The sequence below is a fragment of the Urocitellus parryii genome, chromosome 6 (genome assembly GCF_045843805.1).
Source record: "Urocitellus parryii isolate mUroPar1 chromosome 6, mUroPar1.hap1, whole genome shotgun sequence".
Classification (NCBI taxonomy): domain Eukaryota; kingdom Metazoa; phylum Chordata; class Mammalia; order Rodentia; family Sciuridae; genus Urocitellus; species Urocitellus parryii.
The window spans coordinates 173,554,015-173,572,895 of NC_135536.1; the positions used below are offsets into that span (position 1 = coordinate 173,554,015).

At 42.3% G+C, this 18,881-nt stretch overlaps 1 protein-coding gene across 3 annotated transcripts in view; it reads left to right on the top strand.

Moving 5' to 3' along the window:
* The first annotated feature begins 6,665 nt into the window (after window positions 1-6,665).
* The window catches only part of Csnk2a1 (casein kinase 2 alpha 1), a 61,628-nt gene continuing 49,412 nt past the window's right edge, over window positions 6,666-18,881 (top strand). For all 3 annotated transcript variants that reach the window (XM_026402062.2, XM_077799399.1, XM_026402061.2), the window contains exon 1: window positions 6,666-6,787. The gene's annotated coding sequence lies outside the window, so the exon portion shown is untranslated. The remainder of the gene's footprint in view (window positions 6,788-18,881) is intronic.

Genomic DNA, 18,881 nt, shown 5'->3' on the forward strand with positions numbered 1-18,881 from the left:
CCTGTCTCCAAATACAGTCACATTGGGGGCTAAAACCGCAACATACGAATGGGCGGCGGGCATGATCCAGTATGTGACAATGTCCAAAGTCAGGTCTCTGGCCTGGGCCTCTCTCCTGGGCTGTCATACATCTAACTTCTGTCCAGGGCCAGCACCTGGCAAGTCTGATGGTCACCTCAAATTTAAATGCTAAGTCTTCTCCCCGACTCGTGACCTGAAACGTTCTCTTCCTATAGTTCCCATCACTTATTGGCAAATTCCTTCATCCAGGTTCTCAGGCCAAAAACTTTGGAGCAATTCTAAATTCTTTTCTTCTCTCAAATACCTTATGCCCGACCTCTAGCAAATCCTCCTGGCTTTACTTCTGATATAGCCCTAGAGTCTAACTTGGGTTAAAACCTTCACCATCCCTTGTCCAGATGACGGCAGTAGCCTCTTTCCTGGTCTCCCTGCTTTTGTCCTATCCCCATGCATGTATCCTACCTTCAGTCCCAATAGATCCTATAAAAATGCAAACAAACAAACGGGCCCTGCCCTGCCCCTGGTCAAAACCCTCCCCGCTGCCCAGATCTTTCCATCTCACTCAGGGCAGAAGCCAGAAACGCTACAATGGCTACAAGCTGTGCACGAGCCAGCCCCTATGTGTCTTGGGGACATGGCCTTCTTCTTGCTCACTTAGTCAGCCACCTCCTCTTCAGTCGTTCCTTAAACCCCTCAGGCGTGGCCCACTTCCTGAAGACCCTGTCTTTGCCCATCCTCTGTCCCCCTGCCTGGGACAATCTTCTCCCACAGACCCCCACGGCTCCCTGCCTCCCCCTCCCAGGCCTTTGCTCCTCCCGCCCAGTGAGGCTTCACTACTGACCCCTGGAAGCTGCTGGGAGCACACACCTCCACTCCATTTCCCACCGGCACCTGAGATCCAGGAGGACAGGGGTTTTGTGTGCCCACAGTTGTGCCCCCATTAATAACAACAATTCTCATGGAGCGTACCTTTGCTGTGTGCCAGAATATTTTAAAGGGATTTACTGTGTTCATTCATCAATCCTGACGAAAGCACTAAGAGGTGAGAGTAGCATTTAGTTATTGCTATCACCACGTTGCATATCTGCACCCCCCCCCCCCGAAAAAAAGCTCTGTGACTTGCAGAGGCAAATGCTGATCTCTCCGTGTCCCACCTCTGTCCTTTAGGTTTGGCTCTCCCGGGGTTGGCTCCAACTCAGGTCTCCTCCCGGGGTCTTCTGTTCTTCTTGGACAAGCCTATCTAATGCTGGGGGTAGATAGAAGTCACTGCTTCCTGAAACTGCGACGGAGCATTCTCTCCCTACCTGTTTAGTTTCCTGCCATTTAAAAGAGATGAAATTCAAGAAAAACTACAGCTTATATTTTAATACAGACCACACACTAAAATCCAAAGCTACAAGACTCTTATCTCAGACCTGCCCACAGCACCTTCGATGGGTCCTCTGTTTCAAAAGATAGGGTGCCCCAAGGAGGGACCCCTTCACGGCAAAGGAGGAGATTCCGTGGACAGCAACTGGAAACACAAGAGGCCAGGCTGGGACGTACACATGGCCACTTCCACCTGCATTCTGCTGGCCAGAGGGACTCACACGGCCAAGCCTAACATCAACGGGCTGGGAAGTAGCAACCACCCGTGCTTCGGGGCCACAGTAGGCACCACTAAAGCATCTGATTTGCCTCCACATGTGTAATGCTCTTTCTTTCTTCCTTCCTTCCTTTCCTTTTCTCCCTCTCCCTCCCTCCCCGTCCCCTCACTCTGCTTTTCTCTCTTTTCGTGGTGGGGATTGAACTTAAGCCTCAAGAATGTAACGTAGTGCTCCTCCACTGAGCCACATCCCCAACCCCGCTTTCAAATTTCTTTTTAACAGAAAAACTGAGGAAACTGAGGCTCAGAGAGGTCAAATAACTTCTGCAAGTTTGTACTGCTCGTAAGTAACAGCTGGAATCCAACCAAGCTGGAGTCTCCTCTCTAAACGCCCCGTTCACCAGGCCAAAGGGTTTGGACCTTCTCTGCAGGCAACACAAAGCCATAGAAAACTCTTGGGCAAGAAGGGAACAGGGTGGGAAGTCAACTTTCTTCCAGTGGCAGCCAGCCTGCGGGGCGCACTGGTGAGAGGGGAGGAGCTCACTGGGGAGAGGGGAGGAGCCCCGAGGTAGTCACGAAAGTTCGGGCCAGAAATTGATAAGGAGTGGAGCTGGGTGGTGCCAAAAGAAAAGAAACAAATAAATAAAAGTAGAAAACAAATAGAAAACGACAGAGACAGGGACAAGGTGAAGGACATTTTTAAAACACTTTTATCTTCATGGAGTGTTCAAATAAAAATTCATGTTTGCTATAAAAAATTCAAGCAATGCAGATGGATGCGTTGAAAGAAAAAGTTCCCTCCTCTTCCCCCTCTTCAAAGATAAGCTCCATCAACAGTTTGTGGTAAATTCTTCCTGAATCTTATCTAAAACTCTAGAACACAGATACATCGACTCATTTCTTTTCTTCTTTTTTAATATTTATTTTTTTAGTTGGACACATCTTTATTTTTCTGTGGTGCTGAGGATCAATCCCAGGGCCTTGCATGTGCTGGGCAAGAGCTCCACTGCTGAGCCCCAGCCCCAGCCCTCTACTCATTTCTTAATGTGTTTCAACCAACCAAACTACTGTCTTGTTTCTTGCTTTTGGTTATGCAACAGTATGTCAGAGACGTCTTTCCATGGCAGGACCTACTGCTGTCCTCATCTCTATTTTTTATTTTTGGTACCAGGGATTGAACTCAGGGGCACTTAACCACTGAGGCACATCCTCAGCCCTTTTTTGTATTTTATTTAAAGACAGGTCTTGCTGAGTTGCTGAAGGCCTTGCTAAGTTGCTGAGCCTGGCTTTGAACTTGAAATCCTTCTGCCTCAGTCTCCTGAGCCCCTGGGATTACAGTCATGGATCAGGGCACCTGGTTTCTTACTCTTTTTAAAGGCTTTGTCACTTGCTAACTGTATGACTTTGAGCAAGTCATTTAAACTCTCTTAAGACTTGGTATGCTTAATCTTTAAAATGGGGATAAAATGTATTTACTTCAAAAGGGCTGTTGTGAGGATTAAGTATGTTAATATATTGAAGGTATCTTATACAGTGGCTGACACACATTAACTGCTCAAAAACATTAGCCCGCTGGGGACAGTAATGCATAACTGTAATCCCAGCGGCTCAGGAGGCTGAGGCAGGAGGATCACTAGTTCAAAGCCAGCCTCAGCAAAAAGCAAGGCACTAAGCAACTTAATAAGATCCTGTCTCTAAATAAAATACAAAAGGGGCTGGGGATGTGGTTCAGTGGTTGAGTGCCCCTGAGTCCGATCCTCGGTACCAAAAAATATATACATATTTTTTTTTGTATATATGAACTCTCCTTGCTGGGAATAGCTCCATGTTTAGCTGTACCATGATTTACATAACCAGTTCCATAACTATGATTACTTAATGTGAGATAATGTTTACAAATATGGCCACAAAAATTCCATCCTTTCTGGTACATGTGACTCTGTGAGATGACTTTGATGTTTTCTTCATCGAGAGATATTATCTATTTCTAGTTGTCTTGAATCTGAGCTGGCCAGTCTCGTGTGACTGGCTTTGATCAATAAAATGCAGTAAAGGTGATGCCGGAGCACTTCTAAGCCTGTGTCTGGAGAGGCCTTGCTGCTTTCATCCTCTTCCTTTTGGAGTCCATTGTGTAAGGAAGCTCTAACCCAGCCGTACTGGTCAACAAGGCCACACAGGACAGGTCAGGTTACTGACCTGCCACCTAACTGCGAATGCAGGAACAACCTCCTCCAGATGTGTAGAACAGAAAAGAGCCTTCCTGGCCAAAGTGTCCAAGCTGCAAATGCACACAAACACAATAAATGGTTGTCACTGGAAGCCACTTTGTGGAGTGACCTGTTAAACAGCAACAGAACGCTGATACGCTTAGGTTGTTAGTGCAGTGATTGAGACTCTAATGGCCCAGGTTGGAATGCAGGCTCCATCTCTGCTATGTGACCGTGGGCATGGCCTGTAGCGTTGCTAAACCTGTTTACTCACTGGTACCATAGGATGCTTTGGGTTCCTATCTCATCAAATTGCTGTGAAGATTCAGTGAGATAAAGACTGGGTGTGTGTGTGGTACAAGGCCAGTCCTCCCAACGTCTTCACAACTGCTGCTTCAGTTATTGTTGTTTAAGGAAGACTAACCTGGAGAGTCAGGGAGAGTGAGTGTTAAGGGTAAGTATTCAATCCATGAGGTGGACACTGGGGACTGAGAGCCTCTTGGGACCAGAAACCCATGCTAGAGTAGTCTAGGAAGTGGCAGCAGTTGGGCAGCAACTGTGTTCTGCGTGAGTATGAAGAGATGTACACATATGTACAGGTGAGTTCTCTGAATGAGGTCATGGGCTAATGTCAGAACAAGGAAGAAGAATGGATGCTGTAAGGGAACTTGAGACCACTGGAAAGGCATGAGGGTTAAGCAGAGGGAAGACTTCACTCAGATGAAAGTCCAGCTTCCTGACCATAACCTGAATGCCCCGGCCACCTCTCCTTCATATTCCCTATCCTTCTCCTTACTTACAGTGCTTCAGTCACCATGGCCCCCTTCAAACTTAGCAAGCTCTTTCCTACCTTGGGACTTTTATACTTATTATTCGCTTCCCCAAGAGAGTCCCTGAGCCACTCAAGCAAGAGTACTCTATTTCAGATGACTTCTCTGTTTCCTTCACAGTGCATACAGCTATCTGAAGCTTTTAGTCTATTTCACAGCTACTTACCTTCTTCCTTCCTTGCATTTATTGCTGCCTGAAATTATTGTGTTGATTCATCTGTTTCTCACTTTAGCAGGTGAACTCCACCAGTGAGGAACTTGCTCATACCACATCTCTAGCACCTAGCTCCTAGCACAGTGTCTGGCAAGCAATGAACAACTGTGAGTTAAACAAACATGAATAAAAGTTGGGAAAAGGAAGCCATACTCCAAGAGGTAAGAGGATGGGCAGTCATTTCCTGGAAGAGGGTTTCACAGAAAACGTGGAATCACCTTGTATAACGTCTTCATTCCACAGGAAGGGAAATTGAGGCTCGGGGAAGAGGGATGGCTGGCTTTCAGGCCCCCAGAGAACAAATTTCTACGGAAACTGAGGCATTTGGGATTAAATGTCACAGACCTGAGTGGTGGATGAGGTCCAGAAAAGGTCAAGGCCACCCCTCTGAGGTCATCACTGTAGGTCTGTAAGCCACCACCATTCTTATTCTGTCTCTTTGAGATCAGAGGTGCCAGTCAGCTGAAAATCTGAAAGGCGAGCTGGGGAGGGCAGAGAGGCCCATTCCTGGAACAGGCATTTTATATTCTGAGGTAGCTGGGGATAATGGCTCTTACAGAAATAACCCAGCCTCTTCGCCCTCCTTCCAGCCCTCACACCTCTGCCCTCCCAAAGGTGAGGCTAACACTTGAATTCCTCTCAGCAACACTTACAGCTTTCACAGGGCCTGCAGGGAACAGGGTGATCATCAGAACCATCCCTGTCCACTGGGGGCTCACAATCTGTCGGAGGGAGCAGAGTAGGAACTTCAAGCTGCTAAGTGATGGTGCTTGGGTTTGGGGGAGCTCACGAGAGAGATCCCCAGAGGAAATGCGCCCTGAAATAGATGAACATACAAAAATTACCAAGTCCATGACGTAAGAGTAACAGAAGTAACTGCCAGTGAAAAGGGTGGGAAGCAACACAGCCAAGTTGGAGGAACTGTTTGCAGTTTCAGTGAGTGGCAGCATGAGGGATTTGAGAGGGGGGCCGCTGAAGAGGAGAAAAGAAAGGAGTTTGAGCAAATGTGGAGGGTCTTGAATGTCAAGCAAGAGTTCAGTGTAGGTGTACAGAGAGAGCCACCAGAAATTTTTGACCAACGGACCAAGATCAGGTTTGCACAGTACAAAGTGCCCTGTTTTAGAAAGGTGGGCAGGGCCTGAGAATGCGGGTAGGGTGCGGTTGGGGGGCAGATGGAAAGGTAGAACACCCTATGGAACTCTGGATGGGCAGCTCGAGGTAGGATCCCTATAGGAGGAATGAATTGAGCCTGGGTCTCTACAGGGCTACTATCGTCACTTCCCGGCCTCTTGCGCCATGCCCATCCTGACACCCAACTTTCGCCCATTCGTTTCAAACTCCAAGTCGGAGCAGAAAAAAAGCTCTGCTGGAACCCTAATCCTAGACGTGAGGTCGGAGCAGGAGACTTCAGCTCCCAGGATGCTTCGTTCTCCAGCTCTGCAGATCGCGCAGGCTTCTTTTCCAGAAAGGAGGGACTCGCCGGCTGGGCAAAGTGCACGAAACCTGGGGACCGCCATCTTCACTGGGAACACACCAATCGCACACGGAGTGGGAAATTCGTGCTCCTCTCTCTCGTCATTTAGTATGGATACTGAAATAAAATGCGTCTAGTCATTGGAAGCCTCGTTATTATGAGCTACACCGAGAATTCATCCCATTTTGCGCCTCAGTCTGGAACGGCACCCCCAGGAACACAATAGGACAGCCCAGCATGGCCGCACTCAGCCGGATTCCATTGAGGGCGGAGTCGGAAGCGGTCCTGCTCCGCCTCCCGGCAGGAGGGGGCTTCCGCTTCCGGCAGCGGAGGCTGCAGCCTCGCTCTGGTCCCTGCGGCTGGCGGCCGAGCCGTGTGTCTCCTCCTCCGCCGCCGCCATATTGTCTGTGTGAGGAGAGGGGAGAGCGGCCGCTCCCGCTGCCGCTTCCACCACAGGTACCGCGGGAGCCACCAGGCGAGGTCGTTGGGGGTTGGGGGTGGGCCCAGAATGGGGCAGCCGGGCGCGGCCGCCTCCCACGCTTCCAGCGGACTCCTGAGTAGCCCCGTCGCCTTCCCCTGCCCCCCCTCCACACACACACCAGCCGAGGCCCCTGCAGTCTATAGGGGAGGCCCGGGGCCACCCCCAGGGCTGGAAAGCGAGGCTTGGGCTCAGGCGGATGTGAGGGTGGGAAATCGTTGTCGGACTTCAGTTTTTTGCAAGAGAGGGGTGCTGGACTGGGTGGAGGCTAGGGGGCAACTTGGAGGTGGGGTCGCGGGGGGGGGAAGGGAGCTTGAGGGGTGGGGCCACGGGGGGATGGTGGGGGAGGGTGTCGAGGGAGTGGTGCCTGCTGGGTAGGGTGGCGTGAAGCCTCCGGGGAGAGGGGCAGCTGGAGTTAGGGCCTTCCTAGGGTCCCTCTGGGTGGAGCTGAGCTTCCCACCTGCAAACTGGGTGCGAGGTGGAGGGGTCCCTGGGCGGGCTTGCTGGGGAGAAAGGGAGATGGAGCCGTGAAGTGGAGCAGAACGGGTGGAGTTGGGGTTAAGGGCTACCTGCCAGCCTGGGGGGAAAGGAGAGGTATGTAGAACGAAGGGTTGGCTAAGAGTTACCTGTGTTGGTGACCTTTTGAGTCAGTAGGACTTTTAAATTTTGTTTCTTGATTATTGCAGTGTTGGACCATATCTAGGCTAGGCAGGTGATGGGTGGAGCTTCTGTAGTTTGTTTTGGGGAAGCAAAGTCAAGAGTCAGGGGAATTGCTTTGTGGTTTTTGCTTTTGTGGCAAGGGAAAAGGTTCTGAAAAGGAGGTGACAAGTTATTTGGGAAGACTTGATTACCTTTTAAGTGCTAAATTGTATGAGAAGGGGTCTTGGGGGGAGGAAATAAAAATAAAATTAGGAAGGGAAGATTTTTTTTTTCCCCCAAGAGCTGAAGACCTCATTCCATTTAAGGAGTGCAGTATAGGCCAGTGCTTAAGAACTAGACTTCCTAGTTTCCAAATATCAGGGCCTCTGTAAGCCTTAGTTTTCCTGTCTATGAAATGTGGATGATACATCCTAGCTCAAATTTATGGTAAGGAAATAAATTAGATAATTTGTATCAAGTGCTTACCACAGTGCCTGGAAGTCAATAAGCACTCAACAGTTCTTACTGGACACTGTTATTAAAGGGCATACCTGGTATATTTGGGGTGTCTCCTGTCTAGATAAAGTTTATTCAACAATCTGACTTCAGAAACTGTCTTTATAGTTACTGTGAATCAGTTGACCTAACTGGCTTCATAGATTTGGGACTGAAGTTCCAGGACCAATACTAGTTCTTTTCCATATCCTTTGGAAAAGTTCACCTGCTTAAGTCTTACAGAGCAGGTTTGTCCTTCTATGACTTAGAGATATTTGACTTTCATTTGTTATTGGAGGAGGGTATGTGATTTGAAGAAAGAAGATTGGATGTTTATTTAGATTGGTTTTATCATTTAGTTACAGAGTTCAGTTACCTCATGACAACTTTTCTTTAAAAACTAGAACAACAGGGCTGGGGATATGGCTCAAGTGGTAGCACGCTCGCCTGGCATGCGTGAGGCACTGGGTTCCATCTTCAGTGCCACATAAAAATAAAGATATTGTGTCCACCTAAAGCTAAAAAGTAAATATTTGGAAAAAAAAAAAACTAGAACAACAAAGCACATATGCCTAATTAATTAATTAATTAATTTTTTAATGGAGAACAAGAAAAGCAGAGTACATATTTAAGGGGGAACATGGGTCAGTTTCTGAATTATTGTGGGACTGCCATGCTGTTCGAGGATGAAACAGGTGCAACTTCTTTTCCACAAGGTGCTTTTAGTTTTCCTGTTGCTTACACGCATGCACACACACAAACACACTCTTCCAGGTTGAGACTTCGCTTTTATTTAAATATCTTTAAATGTATACCTTTACATCACATATGCTTAAAAGGGTATTTTGTTTTGTGGTGCTGGGGTTCAAACCCTGGGCTTTATTCATGCTAGAAAAATGTACTGCCACTGAATCATATCCCCAGCCCTGAGATTTTCTTTAGAAAGTGAGTTTAAAGACTTACATCGGGTTTCGGTTTATAGTTGGCAGAAATGACACCCTCACCCTGCACGATGTCCATACTTTAATCCCCAGAATCTGTAAATAAATTATGCTACAAGGCAGAAAGGGCTTTGAAAATGTAACTAAAGTTAAGAATCTTAATAGGACCTCCCAGTGGTGGCACACACCTGTAATACCAACTACTGTGCAGCCTGAGTCAAGTGGATTGCAAGTTCAAGATCAGCCTGGGCAACTTTGTGAGGCCCTGTATCAAAATTTTTAAAAAGTGGGATTGGGCCTGAGATTGTAACTCAGTAGTAGAGCACTTGCCTGGCATGTGTGAAGAGGTTCACTCCCCAGTACTGCAAAAATAAACAAATAAGAATCTTAAAATAGGGATATTATTCTGGATTTTCTGAGTAGGCTCAAAGAACTTTCTCCAGCTGGATCAGACAAACATAAGGGAAAACCAGAAATTTAAAGCATGAGAGGAACTGTATTTGCTCTTGTTAGATAGAGTCACATGGAAAGCATAAGAAGGAATGTGGGCAGCCCCTAGTATCAGCCAGTGAGGAAATGGAGACCTCAGTCCTACAACCCTGGGAACTGAATTCAGCCAACAACCTAATGAAGTGAGAAGTGTATTCCCCAGAGTTTCCAGCAAGGAACAGCTTTGCACACACCTTGATTTTGGCCTCAGAACTCTAAGCAAAAGATCTAGAAAAACCTACCCAATTTACAACCTGCAAAATATGTGAATTAATAAAATTGTGAGATTTTAAATCACTACCTTTGGGATAATTTGTTATAGAAATAATAGCACGCTAGAATAGATTTTTGTTTTTGGGAATGGGGTACTATTACCTAAAAGTGAAGTTGACTGTGGATGAAGTCTGGAAGAATTTTGAGGATCATGGTAGAAAAGACTTAGAACAGACTGTTGGTAGTAATTTGAATGTTAATGACTGCTGGTGAGGGCTCAAATAGAAGTGAGGTACCTGTTGTTGGAAACTGGCAGAAAGGCAGTCCTTTGTATTTACAGAGTGGCAAATAAGCTTAGTAAAATTGTATCCTGTGGTTATACGGAAGACATAATTTGTTAGAAATAAACCAGATATATAGCTGAGAAGATTGTCGAGCAGAATATTGAAGGTGCAGGTTTATTTGTGGATGTCTAAGAGAGTGAACCTTGTGAAATTGATGTAAAGCCCCCTAGATTCTTGATAATTTTATGCCAGCAGAAACAATACTGTCTTCAATCAAAAGAGATGGAAATTAAATAGGATTGGTAGACCCCTCTCAAATTCTGACAGGAAGAAAGTGGAGAAAACTATTCACATACTTGCACGTGAATGTGCTGCTTTTTCATAAAAAAAGAAGGGTGACTCAGAGGTGGAACCAGGAGCCCAGAGGGGCGGAGCTAAAAGGCTCAGAGGATTTTTCCCAGGATATAAAATAGAATGAATTTTAAAATGACTTTGTCAGTTTTCTTTAATGTTTTATTGTAGATGGACACAATACCTGTATTTTTATTTATTTTTATGTGGTGCTGAGGATTGAACCCAATGCCTTACATGTATAAGGCAAGTGTTCCACCATTGAGCTACAACCCAGCTCTGAAAATGACTTTGAATGTGTGGCTCTCTTTCCCCTTAAATTTTCTTCAGTTGAACTAGAATGCCTGTGAAGTTATTCTATACCTGTCTCATTATAGTATGTTGGAAATAGATAACCTTTAAAAAAATAATGGTCCAGGTATTGTGCTTAATTTTATTATATACAGAATGTCCTATACCTGAATTAAAGGATGAGAATTGGGACTGTCTGAATTGATAAGCTTTAGATGAGATTTTGGGACTTTGAGTTGATGCTGTAGTGATATGAGACCTTTGGGAAGCTTGGGATAGGATGAATGTATTGCATTTGGGAGAGATTTGAATCTTTGGATGTCAGAGGGTAGATGGTGGTAGGCATTATGCCCTCCACACCAATTCCCATCCCTTTGTCTGTTTTAATCTCTGGAATCTGAGCATGTTATGTAGCAGAAGGAACTTTATGGGACCTTTAAGCTTAAGGATCATAAAATTGGAAGATTATCTTGGATTTTCTTAGTGGGTCTAGTCTAATCACATGAACTCTTAAAAGCAGATAACTTTTTCTAGCTGGAGTCAGAGAAGTAGACAGAAGTTAGAAATTTGAAGCATGAGGAAGATTTCAACCTGCCCTTGTTGGAGGGGGCTACATGAAAAGTATACAAAATGCAGCAGTCTCTAGTAGCAAAGGTCAGTCCCATTTGACAGCTGCAGAGAAATGGGGACCTCAGTCCTTCAACCACAAGGAACTAAATTCAGCCAACAACCTGAATGAGCAGGACAGAGTGTCCAATGATGAATGTAACTGGTGAAAACCCTGGTTTTGGGGCTTTCAGAACCCTAAACAGAGGACCCACCTAAGCCCACCTAACTCTGGTTCTAGAAACTGAGAAAATAAATCTGCGTTGTTTTGTTTGTGGTTAATTTGTTATAGCAACAATAGAAAACTAATACAGGGCCAGGCATGGTGTGCATACCTGTAATCCCAGCAATTCTGAAAGCTGAAGACAACAAATTGAAGGTAGCTTCAGCAATTTAGCAATATCCTGTCTCAAAAAGATCTAGGGATGTAACTCAGTGATAGACTGTCCTAGGGTTATGTCTCTGCTACCACCAAAACGGGTAAAAAAGCTAATGCAGGGTTTTATTTTAGAATTTTAGAATCCAGAGCACTTTGGTCTGAAAGTCTTCACAGAGTATAATGCCAGCAGTGCATGAGGCTGAGGCAGGAGTATCCCGAGTTAAACACCAGCCTCAGCAACTTAGCATGGCCCTGACTCAAAAAAAAAAAAAAATTGTAGGGGGGGAACTGGGGATGTGGCTTAGTGGTTAAATGCCTCTGAATTCACTCCCCAGAACCCCCCCCCCCCCCACACACACACACAAAGACTTCACAGAAAAATGGTGTTGAGTAAGGCCTCTTCCTGAATGTTTAAATATTCCATTACTAGATTCAGTTTGAAGGAGATAGATGACTAGATTGGTAAATATAGATTTTAGAACTCTGGCCCATTTTGGTAGGATATTTATAAATTGGTAATTTTTCCATGTCTATAATAAACTTATTGTCTAAACAGCATAATTACTTCCTTAAATTTTGTTACTTGGTTAAATAGTAGGTTTATATGACGTAATGATGCATTTTTAGAGGACGTGGAAATGGGTAATATGTTTTTAAGAATTAATAACCAGTTATACATTGATCTGTATGTTGTATCTTCCACCCTACCCCAGCTTGATGTTGTAAGACCTTTTCTCCCTATCACTGTCATTTGGGGTTAAAAGTCAGATTTAGGAAGCATAACTACATAATGGAGCTTCTAGATTTTTTTGTCCTATTTAATTTTTAGCACTGGGGATTGAATGTGGGGATGCTTTACCACTGAGCTACATCCCCAGGCTGTTTTATTTTGAATCGGGTTCTAAGTTGCTGAGGGTCTTGCTAAATTGCTTAGGCTGGCCTAGAACTTGCTGTTCTCCTATAGACTGCTCAGTTGCTGGGATTATAGGCACATACCACCATGCCTGATTGAGTTTCTTTTAAGAAAAATCTTTTGTTTTTGTTCTTTAATAGTATCCTGTTAATTAAATGGAGGAAATGAGATTATAGGCATGCACTACCATGCCTGGTTCACTTTTCAAAAGCATTACTTAAGACTAGTTACTTTCTCTGTCTTTTTCTTAATAGGGTCATTGTAAGGATTAATGGAGATAATATATATATATATATATATATATATAAAAAACACATTTAATATGTTACCTAACACATAAGTGTCTTCAAAATATTAACTGTTTATAACATTTTTGATAGCTATTTTGACAACTGTACAGCAATTTTTTCATAAATATTACAATTTGTATGAGTTCAGAAACTGATGTGATTTACCATTGAATGAAGTAAGGGCTTTGCATTTTCAGGTAATAATAAATAATGCTTATAATACTTGATTTAATGAGAAACTGGATTTGATCCTTGGTCTGTCACAGTTTACTGGGTGACCTGGGCCAAGTTTGTTTCATAGGAGTATTATTGTGTTCTTACATCTAAATTTCTTTGGGCTCCTAAGATGAATAATTTCAAAAGTAGCATATAATTTAGTTATTTTTTAATAGAAATCTAAGCCAGCCAGCTTTTCAAATGAAGAAATTCCTCTAGGATTATTAAGGAAAAGTGGCTGCTGTCATTGTAACAAAGGATATATTTGCCTTGGGTTAAAGACAATGGGTAGTTTTCTTGTGTGTGCTTTTTGTGTGCTTCAGAGTAGAATTCAGCAGACTTAGTATACACACAGTCACATGTAGTATATCTTTTTTTTTTTTCCTCCTTTTAATGGGAATCAAGGATTGAGCCTTTTAAAAGTTTAGGGTAAAATAATTCACAGTATTACAAAATAAAGCTAGGAGTGGCATTTTCTGGGTCCTACAAATTCTGTGTCTTCAGCCTTAGACATAAAAAAACCTATTTAACAACAGTTGCTATCATGGGAAAGCTTTTTTTTTTTTTTTTAACATTAGTGATGATAATATTGTCTTGCATAGAAAATGTTATGTAAAATGAGGGTTTTGTGTTTAAATAACCAGGATTAGGTTAATCTTTATAATTTTGTATGTTTATCATCTTAAATGCCCTTTATATTGGCTGTTCTTTTTACACTTTCTGCTCTTGTGGGTTTTTCTGACAAGATTTTTATTAGCTGAAACATTTTAGATTGCTTGGAATAGTGAACACTTGGAATTTTTCTGAAGTTATGACTAATATTCTAATGGGCATTTCTCAATTTAGCTATCTCTCTAATGTTCTAAATTTTAAGAAAACCACCCTGTTATAAATGAATGGGTAAATTATTTTCTAAAAACAAATTGTGTCGTTGTCAGAAAGTACAAAATAGCCATTGTTGGCTATTGGATTTATAACCAGTCAAAAGATATTCATTCAGCAGGTCCTAAATGCCTGCTACATTTCTTGCAGGTACTGTGCAAAAGATCTCCAGATTGTCTCTGCCCTCAAACTCACAGTTGACATTTTGTCAGATATATTTTGCCACCACCTAGTAACATTTGAAGGTGTTATCTCAATGAAAACTCCTATTTACTTTGTGTCTTAGCTATACTTTCTAAAACAGCTACAGAAATGAAGGGGTGAGGGTGGGAATGGGATCAGGAATTAGTTGAGATGGCCAGCGGGTGGTAGAAGACAGCGGGATAGTGGGAAAGATTCGGGAGTTGGGGGAAGCTCACTTAACCTCTCAAGCGTGGTTTCTCATCTCTGCTTCAGTAACTTATATTCAGTTTCTTCATCTGTAAAATGGGGTTTAGTATTTCCTACCTCAGGATTCTTAATGAAGATTAATAATAAAAGCACCATCTAATATTATCATCTCAGGATTACTGTGAGGATTAAAGGAGATAATTTATAAAATGCCTGACCCAATTAGTATTTGTTCTTTCCCTTCCCTGTCAATGAAGACACTGTGTTTATTGCTGAGGCTCTCTTTATTTTCATTTTCTGCTGCCAAGCATTCTTAGTTTTAATGAGACTTTTGACTTGTACTTCCTGTTTCTGGTGTGGCCTGCTAGGTGGGTGAGGTACTTAATTGCTGATTAGTGGTGGATCTGTATGTAATTCAACGACCAGTGTAGATTGCTTTAGTTACTCAGGTACTGTGTATATTGCCAGAGGGTATATTGTCTTGATGAGTCTAGGATCCTCTTGATTCTAAATAGACAAGTTTTTGTCTCAAATTCAGGATTAAGTTCTAGGTTTGCTCTATAGATGTGGGGTCAGAAATTATTTTCTGTAGTACTTTAGTGTGATTTGGGAATTGTTTGAATATCATGTGATAGGGATATGTTTGCAGGAGGACTTCTTCCTGCATTAACATCTTCTCTAAGTCCTGCTCACTCAGATAATCCACCTAGTTTGCTCTGGTTGCTGTCATTTTTTTCCGTGTGTGTGTGTGTGTGTGTGTGTGTGTGTGTGTGTGTGTGTTTTGGTAGTGGTGATTAAACCCAGGGACTCTGCTAAGCATGTGCCACAATCTTAGCCTTGCTCTGTATTTTTAAGTTATAAATTCCTTGGAGTAGGAATTTACCTTTATTAGTACATATAAAGTGTGTATTTATGATCATATTGAATAACTATAAATGACCATTTGTACTGGAGTTGTTCTCCCATCCTTTTTTAAAAAAATAAAACAGACTTTATTGTCTGGCATTTAAAATAGTAAGTATTCAAAAGTGCATTTTTGTATATAATTTATTGTGAGATTATCACTATCAAATAAAATGTTTTCATCATTTGCTTGTATTTATCTGTGCCTGACCAGTTCATTTTTCCTTCCAAAATGTTGCATGCCACACTTAAGGCCATGAAGAATTTTCAGAAACTGCAACTAAGGACTTCACCGTATACCTGTAGCTACTTATATGCTCTTGCTACATGTAGTGGGTTTTTGTTTTTTTTTTTCACAACCTATCTCTGACAGTTTTTGGGAAACTTTTACCAGGATGACTTTCATACATCTTAAAAACTCATAGGATTTGTTGCACCTTAAAGAAATCAACACCAAGGCCCATAGATCCTGCCATCTAGCTAGTATGGGGAGGGCATATCTTGTGCCCTCTTTCCCCGTCCCCCTTGGCAGTCACACAGAAAAGCTTTTCCATCTTTTATTTTATACAACTGTGGCCTGGTGACCAGCTTATAGTGTTGGATTTAGTAGAAAGAACCTGTTTGGGTCTTGAGTTCAAGATGGACCTAGGTTCAAATCTCGAATCATTGGTTAGTGATCCTGTGATTTGGGGCAGGTTTTTTCAGCTTTTGAACTTGTTGACTTCTAAAATGTAAGTATGTGCTGTGTGCAGTGGCACTCATCTGTAATCCCAGCACATCAAGAGGCTGAGGAGGGATCTCTAGTACAAAGCCAGCCTCAGCAAAAGTGAGGAGCTAAGCAACTCAGTGAGACCCTGTCTCTATATAAAGTACCAAATAAGGCTGGGGATGTGCCTCAGTGGTCGAGTGCCCCTAAGTTGAATCCCCAGTATCTCCAAAAAATAAAAAATAGAATGGAAGTATGCCTCTCATGTGATTGTAAGGGTCATTCATATGGTAGCAGTAATTATTAATGACAAATCCTGGATTACGCTTTTGATTACTCTAGGTCTGAAAGTTTTCCATCTTTTGGTTACATTGTTTTGGGCCATTGGAATAGTTTGACATTATGACTTTTTTTGCTTGTGTTGCCTGATCAAAAGGTACAGTATGCAGATGATGATTTCTGTCATTTATTATATTTTGTATTATAGAAGACAACGCTAACTTCAAATTTTAGGATAGAACTGTGTTAACCAAATCAAACTGCTTGGTAATGCCTCACTTCATTGGAAAACCTTCCGCTGTTGCTGTGTCATCTACGTAACATCGATACTTTGATCCTTCTGACTTAAAAGTAGAGAAATGAAATTTTCACACAGAGAGCCCAGACACTTAACGTTTTTTGTTTTGCCTTACCTCTTGGTTTATATTAGAAATATTGTATGTATTGGCTTTTAAAATAATACTTTTGTATACTTAATAGGTAGGAATAAAAATAGAAGCCCCAGTGATATGAAGGATCATAATCTCTTAAAAGTTAAATATCCTGCAGGTTCACATAAGCAGAAATGTCATAAATTCAGGATTTATTATGGATATTTATATTCCAAATTTCAAAGAGCTTAATAAACCATGGGAAAAGAAAACATTATCTTGACTTTGAACAGGTTGTTTTCTTAATTCAGTGTGCGCCTGCAGTCTTGGAATTTGAAGGCTAAAAGAGTCAGGAAATTGTCAGGGAGCTAGTTATTAACCTCTGGAGATATATTTTTATTCTCAATTTATAAACCAAAGCAAAACTTTTCTCTTTACATGGCATTAGTTTGATATGTGAGGGAAAATGCTATTGGCCATGATTACCTATAGCATTAAACATCTCAGCTTAAATTAAGACAGGAAAAGAGAATCAGTATTAATTGGAGGAGCATATCTGGCAAGGTGGCCTGCAACTCTGGAGTCTGAGTCAGGAAGATTGCAAATTCAAGCCAGCCTGGGCAACTTAGTGGAACCCTATCTCGAAATAGAATTTGAAAATAAGGATCATGGCCAGGTGCTGTGGCACACACCTGTAATCCCAGCAATTTGAGAGGCTGAGACAGGAGGATCTCAAGTTTGAGATCAGCCTCAGCAATTTAGTGAGGTCTTAAGCAATGTAGGGAGACCCTGTCTCAAAAAATAAAAAGGGCTAGGGATGTGGCTCAGTGGTAAAGCGCCTTTGGACTAAATCCCCTTTGGACTAAATCCCCTTTGGACTAAATCCCCTGTACCCACCAATAAAATAAAGTAAGGGTTGGGGATGCAGCTCAATGATAAGAGTGCTTGGCTGGTGTGCATGAGGCACTGGGTTTGATGCACAGTACCATAAAAAAAAATTAAGTGGGAGGGGGAAAACTTCATTTACTCATATGTATTTTTTTATTGTAAGGTTTGTTTATTTATTTTGTAGTGCTGGGGTTTGAACCCGGGGCTTTGTGCATGCAAGGCAGGCACTCTACCAACTGAGCTATATCCCCAGCCCCACATGTTTTATCCTATTTACTTTTATACTATCTACATTATTTATTTACTTTTTACTTACAAGCTATGGTTTGGAGGTCTACTTTGTGATTGATGTTTTTGTGCTGGTGACCTTCCAGACCTTCTGGACTATACTTGGAAGTGTAGAAGGTGATTGCATGTGTGTTGAAATAAAGGTGATTATGAAATAGTGTTCTTAACCTCTTCTGCATGGTTTTGACTATTCAGGTTAGGATCTCCACAAGTTATATAAATCAGAATTTCTTAACCAGTATACTTTAAATGAGTTTGAGATGAAATGAGATGCTGGTCCTTTAAGACCTGGTCATTTGTGTGAGGTACAGTGTAGCCACATGATCTAGATCCAGAGTATTCTTGATCATTTACTCTAGGGTCCATACAAACAGTAAATTTTTTTTTTCTCTATATCATGACCTTTTTAAAAGGCTGAAAGCACTGATTTAGAAGGTTCAGTAATTGGGTGTCTTAACAGTTTTTAAGATTCAAGGAATCACTAATCTGAATCTTGGCTTCAGGTTTAGAAAAGACCATTTTCAGGTATCTCTCTAACTCTGAAATAATTCTGTTTTTCACAAATGATTCAAGGAATTTTTTTTTTTAAGACTAAATGATTTAATGTTGGTCACTTGTGAAGAAATTCAAGTGTTTGTTGTTGTTTTGTTGTATGAGGGATTGAACCCAGGGGTGCTCTATGACTGAGTTGCACCCCACTCCTTTTTATTGTTTAATTTTGAGACAGGGTCTCACTAAATTGGGGCCTTGCTGGCCTCAAAACTTGTGATCCGGTGATCTGGGGATATAGCTCAGTTGGTAGAGCGCTTGCCTTATATGCAAGGCCCTGGATTCAATCCCCAGAACCACCAAGAAAAAAAAAAAAGACAAAAAACCTGTGATCCTTCTGCCTCAGCACTCCAGATCCCTGTAAAGGCGTGTATCACTATGGCCAGCTCAAGTTCGTATTTTCTTAAGCAGTACTGTGAGGTAAAATAAAGTTAGCTTCTGTAAAACTTGTCCTCACCTGACTCTAAATGCCACTGTATCTTTCCTGAAGCTGACATTTTGTTAATCATTCATCAAGCTTGGGTCTAGCACTGGAATATAACTTGAAGCCTACGCTACTTTGTCTTTTCTTCCTTTGGGAAAGGATGAGATGTACTTACTTTGAGCGACTTAATTTTTAAAATATTTTATGTATATCATCAAGTTAACCTTTTAAAATGGATCTTTTACAATGTTAAAAATGTACATTTCCTGCCTGGGGGTGTAGCTT